Source organism: Aquarana catesbeiana, linkage group LG05, assembly GCF_042186555.1.
Source record: "Aquarana catesbeiana isolate 2022-GZ linkage group LG05, ASM4218655v1, whole genome shotgun sequence".
NCBI classification, from domain to species: Eukaryota; Metazoa; Chordata; class Amphibia; order Anura; family Ranidae; genus Aquarana; species Aquarana catesbeiana.
The window spans coordinates 332,845,036-332,852,624 of record NC_133328.1 but is presented as its reverse complement, the minus strand read 5'-3'; the positions used below and the strand labels follow the sequence as shown (position 1 = coordinate 332,852,624).

At 51.5% G+C, this 7,589-nt stretch overlaps 1 pseudogene; it reads left to right on the top strand.

Moving 5' to 3' along the window:
* The first annotated feature begins 5,684 nt into the window (after window positions 1-5,684).
* LOC141146412 (U2 spliceosomal RNA) lies at window positions 5,685-5,817 on the top strand (annotated as a pseudogene).
* The last annotated feature ends 1,772 nt before the right edge of the window (window positions 5,818-7,589 follow it).

The window sequence follows — 7,589 nt, the reverse complement described above, 5'->3', positions numbered from 1 at the left end:
AGATGCTGCAGTGAATTATGGGCTGTGACGCGCCACACGAATTTGACGCGAACGGCCCATATCGTTCGCAATTCGGCGAACGGGCGAACAGACGATGTTCGAGTGGAACATGGGTTCGACTCGAACATGAAGCTCATCCCTAGTTATGCCCATGAGGAGGGATAGGCCCAGGAAGGTCTTAAATTTGGAAACCGGTTTGCAATCTCTGGCAAGGGTCAGCTGGGGATTAGTGGTGATGAATTGACCAGCATACAAATTGCTTTGGTCTACAATAGATCTATAGAGATCTTCCGTGAAAAACAGCGAATAAACATCAAGTGACGTAAAATCAACTGTTTCCATCTGAATTCCGGGTTGGCTAGTGAATGGGGGAAGTACGGGTGCTGCAGAAGTGGTGGGCTCCCAATTAGGATTGACAAATGCAGCAGGAAGGGCACTATGGGCTCGACGGGCCTGTCTTTGTCTTCTTCTTGGTGGCAGTGGGACACTACTAGTGCTAGCCACCTCGCCAGCTTGAACTACACTTATGAAACTTGCCACGTCACCAATAGGGATGAGCTTCGAGTTCGAGTCGAACTCATGTTCGACTCGAACATTGGCTGTTCGCAAGTTCGCCAAACAGCGAACAATTTGGGGTGTTCGCTGCAAATTCGAATGCCGCGGAACACCCTTTAAAAGTCTATGAGAGAAATCAAAAGTGCTAATTTTAAAGGCTTATATGCAAGTTATTGTCATAAAAAGTGTTTGGGGACCTGGGTCCTGCCCCAGGGGACATGGATCAATGCAAAAAAAAGTTTTAAAAACGGCCATTTTTTCAGGAGCAGTGATTTTAATAATGCTTAAAATCAAACAATAAAAGTGTATTATCCCTTTAAATTTCGTAGCTGGGGGGTGTCTATAGTATGCCTGTAAAGGGGCGCATGTTTCCCGTGTTTAGAACAGTCTGACAGCAAAATGACATTTCGAAGGAAAAAACCCATTTAAAACTACTCGCGGCTATTGCATTGCCGACAATACACATAGAAGTTCATTGATAAAAACGACATGGGAATTCCCCACAGGGGAACCCCGAACCAAAAGTTTTAAAAAAATGACGTGGGAGTCCCCCTAAATTCCATACCAGGCCCTTCAGGTCTGGTATGGATATTAAGGGGAACCCCGGCCAAAATGTAAAAAAAAAATGACGTGGGGTTCCCCCTAAATCCCATACCAGACCCTTCAGGTCTGGTATGGATTTTAAGGGGAACCCCGCGCCAAAAAAAAAAAAAAACGGCGTGGGGTCCCCCCAAAAATCCATACCAGACCCTTATCCGAGCACGCAACCTGGCAGGCCGCAGGAAAAGAGGGGGGGACGAGAGTGCGGCCCCCCCCTCCTGAACCGTACCAGGCCACATGCCCTCAACATTGGGAGGGTGCTTTGGGGTAGCCCCCCAAAACACCTTGTCCCCATGTTGATGAGGACAAGGGCCTCATCCCCACAACCCTGGCCGGTGGTTGTGGGGGTCTGCGGGCGGGGGGCTTATGGGAATCTGGAAGCCCCCTTTAACAAGGGGACCCCCAGATCCCGGCCCCCCCCCTGTGTGAAATGGTAAGGGGGTACTTACCCCTACCATTTCACTAAAAAACTGTCAAAAATGTTAAAAATGACAAGAGACAGTTTTTGACAATTCCTTTATTTAAATGCTTCTTCTTTCTTCTATCTTCCTTCATCTTCTTCTTCTTCTGGTTCTTCTGGTTCTTCCTCCGGCGTTCTCGTCCAGCATCTCCTCCGCGGCGTCTTCTATCTTCTTCTCCTCGGGCCGCTCCACACCTATGGCATGGGGGGAGGCTCCCGCTCTTCTCTTCATCTTCTTCTTCATCTTCTTCTCTTCTTCCTTCTTCTCTTCTTCTCTTCTTCATTTTCTTCTCCGGGCCGCTCCGCATCCATGCCAGCATGGAGGGAGGCTCCCGCTGTGTGACGGTGTCTCCTCGTCTGACGGTTCCTAAATAACAGGGGGCGGGGCCACCCGGTGACCCTGCCCCCCTCTGACGCATGGGACATGACAGGACTTCCCTGTGGCATTTCCCGTGACGTCACAGGGAAGTCCCGTCAAGTCACCGTGCGTCAGAGGGGGGCGGGGTCACCGGGTGGCCCCGCCCCCCGTTATTTAAGAACCGTCAGACGAGGAGATGCCGTCACACAGCGGAAGCCTCCCTCCATGCCAGCACGGCTGCGGAGCGGCCCGGAGAAGAAAATGAAGAAGAGAAGAAGAGAAGAAAAGAAGAAGAGAAGAAGATGAAGAAGATGAAGAGAAGAGCGGGAGCCTGCCCCCATGCCATGGGTGCGGAGCGGCCCGAGGAGAAGAAGATAGAAGACGCCGCTGAGGAGATGCTGGACGAGAATGCCAGAGGAAGAACCAGAAGAGCCAGAAGAACCAGAAGAAGAAGATGAAGGAAGATAGAAGAAAGAAGAAGCATTTAAATAAAGGAATTGTCAAAAACTGTCTCTTGTCATTTTTAACATTTTTTTACAGTTTTTTAATGAAATGGTAGGGGTAAGTACCCCCTTACCATTTCACACAGGGGGGGGCCGGGATCTGGGGGTCCCCTTGTTAAAGGGGGCTTCCAGATTCTGATAAGCCCCCCGCCCGCAGACCCCCACAACCACCGGCCAGGGTTTTGGGGATGAGGCCCTTGTCCTCATCAACATGGGGACAAGGTGTTTTGGGGGGCTACCCCAAAGCACCCTCCCAATGTTGAGGGCATGTGGCCTGGTACGGTTCAGGAGGGGGGGCGCACTCTCGTCCCCCCTCTTTTCCTGCAGCCTGCCAGGTTGCGTGCTCGGATAAGGGTCTGGTATGGATTTTTGGGGGGACCCCACGCCATTTTTTTTTTTTGCGCGGGGTTCCCCTTAAAATCCATACCAGACCTGAAGGGTCTGGTATGGAATTTAGGGAGAACCCCACATCATTTTTTTTTTTTTAATTTTGGCCAGGGTTCCCCTTAATATCCATACCAGACCTGAAGGGCCTGGTATGGAATTTAGGGGGACTCCCACGTCATTTTTTTTTTTTTTTGGTTCGGGGTTCCCCTGTGGGGAATTCCCATGCCGTTTTTATCAATGAACTTCTATGTGTATTGTCGGCAATGCAATAGCCGCGAGTAGTTTTAAATGGGTTTTTTCCTTCGAAATGTCATTTTGCTGTCAGACTGTTCTAAACATGGGAAACATGCGCCCCTTTACAGGCATACTATAGACACCCCTCAGCTACGAAATTTAAAGGGATATTACACTTTTATTGTTTCACTTTAAGCATTATTAAAATCACTGCTCCTGAAAAAACGGCTGTTTTTAAAAGTTTTTTTTGCATTGATACATGTCCCCTGGGGCAGGACCCAGGTCCCCAAACACTTTTTATGACAATAACTTGCATATAAGCCTTTAAAATTAGCACTTTTGATTATTCATGTTCGTGTCCCATAGACTTTAACGGTGTTCGCGTGTTCGAACGAACTTTTTTCCTGTTCGCATGTTCTGGTGCGAACCGAACAGGGGGGTGTTCGGCTCATCCCTAGTCAACAAGTATTACTGCAGTGCTGGATGTACGATCAGGATGTACTAGGCCGCTGGTACTTGCCAGTTCACCAGGCTTTCTGCTCCATACGAGAGCCCTGTGGTTCTTGCACCTCAATGACAGCAGAAGAACGGGGTCTGGTACGCCTGACATTGGCAGGGACCACAACTCTGTCGTCAGAGCTATCTGTCAGAGGTATTCTGAGCCTGAATCTGACAGATGAGTGACTTCCTCTTCACTACCTGTCATGCTCAGAAACGTGTAGGCCTCTTCACTACTGTACCTTCGGTTTGACATTTTAATCTCTAAATTTACTGGTACAGTAGTGAGACTCACAAGAAAAAAAGCACCTGACTGTCAGTGACTGCTTCAAACGCTGCAAAAAAAACTGTTAGTATTGGCAGGGATCAGGCCTGACTCTGTGAATGCTGCAGTTACAGTAGGTGGCCGCGATATTGTGTCAATCTCGCTGCATTTCTCGGTGAGATTTGACACCTGCGAGCCCCGTCGCAGGAGCCAGCGCCGAGATAGCTCACTCATCGGGAAAGGAAAACTTTTTTTTCCTTTCGCGATGAGCGACAAGCAGTGCTGACAGCTGTCTGGTATGAATCCTGAGGGGGAACACCGCGCCAAATCTTAAATAAAAAATCGGCGTGGGTTCCCCCCAGGGGCATACCAGGCCCTTAGGTCTGATCTGTACCAGCCCTGAGCCGTACCAGGCCGCATGCCCTCAACATGGGGGGTGGGTGCCTTGGGGGAGGGGGCGCCCTGCGGCCCCCCCACCCCAAAGCACCTTGTCCCCATGTTGATGAGGACAAGGGCCTCTTCCCAACAACCCTGGCCATTGGTTGTCGGGGTCTGCGGGCAGGGGGCTTATCGGAATCCGGGAGCCCCCTTTAATAAGGGGGCCCCCAGATCCCGGCCCCCCACCCTATGTGAATGAGTATGAAGTACATGGTACCCCTACCCATTCACCTAGGGAAAAAATTGTCAATAAAAAAAACACATTACACAGATTTTAAGAGTAATTTATTAGGCAGCTCCGGGGTCTTCTTCCGACTTCGGGGGGTCTCCTTCCAACTTCTCCCGGTGTTCCGCCTCTTCTCCCGGTGTTCCGCCTCTTCTCCCGACCCCTCCGCTATCTTCTTCCAGCTCTTTTGCCAGCGGGGGCCCGGTCTGCTGCCGCTGTCTTTTCACCGCTGTCTTGTCGCGTCTTCTCCCGGTCCCTCCGCTATCTTCTTCCAGCTCTTTTGCCAGCGGGGGTCCGGTCTGCTGCCGCTGTCTTGTCGCCGCTGTCTCGCCGCTGTCTCACCACTTCTTCTCTTCTTTTCTTCCGATGTTGACGCGATGCTCTCTCCGGCTGGAATGCTGTGTGCGAACTGCAGAGCCATTTATCTAGGCGGTGACCCCACCCCCTCTTGACGTCACGGTCCCAGCATGTGCAGGGACTCTGGCGTCATAAGGGGGCGTGACCCCAGAGTCCCTGCGCATGCTGGGACCGTGACGTCACAAGGGGGCGGGGTCACCGCCTATATAAATGGCTCCACAGCTCGCACACAGCATTCCAGCTGGAGAGAGCGTCGTGTCAACATCGGAAAAAAAGAAGAGAAGAAGCAGTGAGACAGCAGCGACAAGACAGCAGCAGCAGACCGGACCCCCGCTGGCAAAAGAGCTGGAAGAAGATAGTGGAGGGGCCGGGAGAAGAGGTGGAACACCGGGAGAAGAGGCGGAACACTGGGAGAAGTCGGAAGGAGACCCCCCGAAGTCGGAAGAAGACCCCGGAGCTGCCTAATAAATTACTCTTAAAATCTGTGTAATGTGTTTTTTTAATAGACACTTTTTTCCCTAGGTGAATGGGTAGGGGTACCATGTACCCCATACTCATTCACATAGGGTGGGGGGCCAGGATCTGGGGGCCCCCTTATTAAAGGGGGCTCCCGGATTCTCATCAACATGGGGACAAGGTGCTTTGGGGTGGGGGGGCCGCAGGGCGCCCCCCTCCCCCAAGGCACCCACCCCCCATGTTGAGGGCATGCGGCCTGGTACGGCTAAGGAGGGGGGGCGCTAGCTCGATTTGCGCAGTGGCAGTATCATAGCCAATGAGGTTCAACTGAGGTGTGATTATTGCTAATTGCTTCTCGGCCTTTTGGCTAAGATCAAGTGTAGTATCTGTTCTTATCAGTTTCCAGGAGGTGGCGCTTGCTTCCGTCCCTGATCTATGGCGAAATAGAGATGGGATGGCGGTTGCTATGCAAAACCTGCTGGAGTGAAGGTGACCTGGAGCGGTTCGTAGCCGAAAGGGAAGCCTTCTGATGAGGATGGAGAACCACGGGGTCTGATCCGGAGGGTCGGGACCCTGGCCTTCTGACCTGGATTGGGGCGGATCTAGCTCCAGACAGTTATTCGGGAGAGAACACTTACTCCCCTCTTGTAAGGTGGGGGGGAGTGGTTAGTACTTCCCGAATGTAATTAGGACGGAGTGATGGGAGCGACGGCAGAGTCTGATGGTGAGGGACTCTTTTCCGGCTTCCTGATCTCCATATCCTTCCTGTCTGTGGTGGGGTCTGCTGTGGTCTAGGTTGGGGGGTCAGGGATGCTTCAAAAAGCCAGTGGTGAATGTGCCCCTGAACACACATGGCCACTTTCACTCTCCCCTCTCACTATCTTCCCCACTCTTTGCTTTACCCCTGTTTGTCACTTTTTTGTCTTTTTTTGGTTGTCATGTATACACGTTTTGTCACTGTGTGGTGAGTAGGGTGTGGGTCCTCGGCCTACTCTGAAAGTCTTGGGAGGGGGTGGACATAGGCCTTTTGGCTTGGTTCGCCCTCTCCTTGGTGGGGTCTCTCTTCGGGAGAACCCCATTGTACTTGGGTTGGTCTGCATCGGCAGTCCTTCCAGTTGTGGGGGTCCGCCTGGTCTCGGCCAGAGTACCTCAGTCCCCGTCTGGAGCCTAACGCCCCGGGGGATCAGGGTAAGGTCCTTCCCTAGTGGAGGACTCTGTACACCCGTTGCACGTTTTTGTGTTTCACTCTCTATGTGTGGGCACTTTTTTTTAGGCACCGGGTGGAAGTTTTTGAGGTGTGTTTTGCACGCCACTGGCTTTTCAAAAAAAAAAAAAAATCTGCGATTTTTATTGGGACTGCGACATTATGGCGGACACGTCGGACAATTTTGACACATTTTTGGGACCACTGGCATTTTTACAGCGATCAGTGCTATAAAAATGCATTGATTACTGTAAAAATATCACTGGCAGGGAAGGGGTTAACACTAGAGGGCGATAAAGGGGTTAGAGTTTGTTCCAACTGGAGGGGGGGAGTGGACTGTGTAGGGGAGATGACAGATTGCTGTTCATACTCTGTATGAACAGACAATCTGTCACCTCTCCCCTCAGAGAACTGGAAACTGTGTGTTTACACACACAGATACCGGTTCTCCATGTGCCCCGAGCGATCGCTGGAGCCTGGCGGTGATCACGACCGCCGGGCACTCTCATCGGCTCCATGGCGAGCTCCATGCTGTATTGCCCGTTGCAAAGCTTGCAAAGGTGACTTCTTTACCTTCAGAGGTTTTCACAGTCATCTTTCATTAACTAAATGATCATTCATGATTCCATAATTTTATTTCATATAGGTATCTATTGAGCTTTGACCAAATATATGAACGGATAATAAATTTGGGAAAGGAACAGAAAGGGATAGTTCAATATTAAAGAGGAGTTCCAGTCAAAAAAAAAAATAAAAGTCAGCAGCTACAAATACTGCAGCTGCTGACTTTTAATTGGACACTTACCTGTCCCAGGGTCCAGAGATGCGGGGGATCGAAGCCCCGCTCATCTCCCCCTCCATTCAGCGGCACTGGCATTGCAACTGTGGGCGCCGGGCTGTGGCTTCACAGCCTGGCACCCGCTGCGCATGCGCGAGCGGCGCCGCGCGTCGTGATTGGCCGCTCAGTCTCCTGGGACCTGTAATGGGTCCCAGATGATTGACAGGAGGGAGGGAGCAGAGCTGAGCCCTTCCTGTGCCGAGGGGGAAG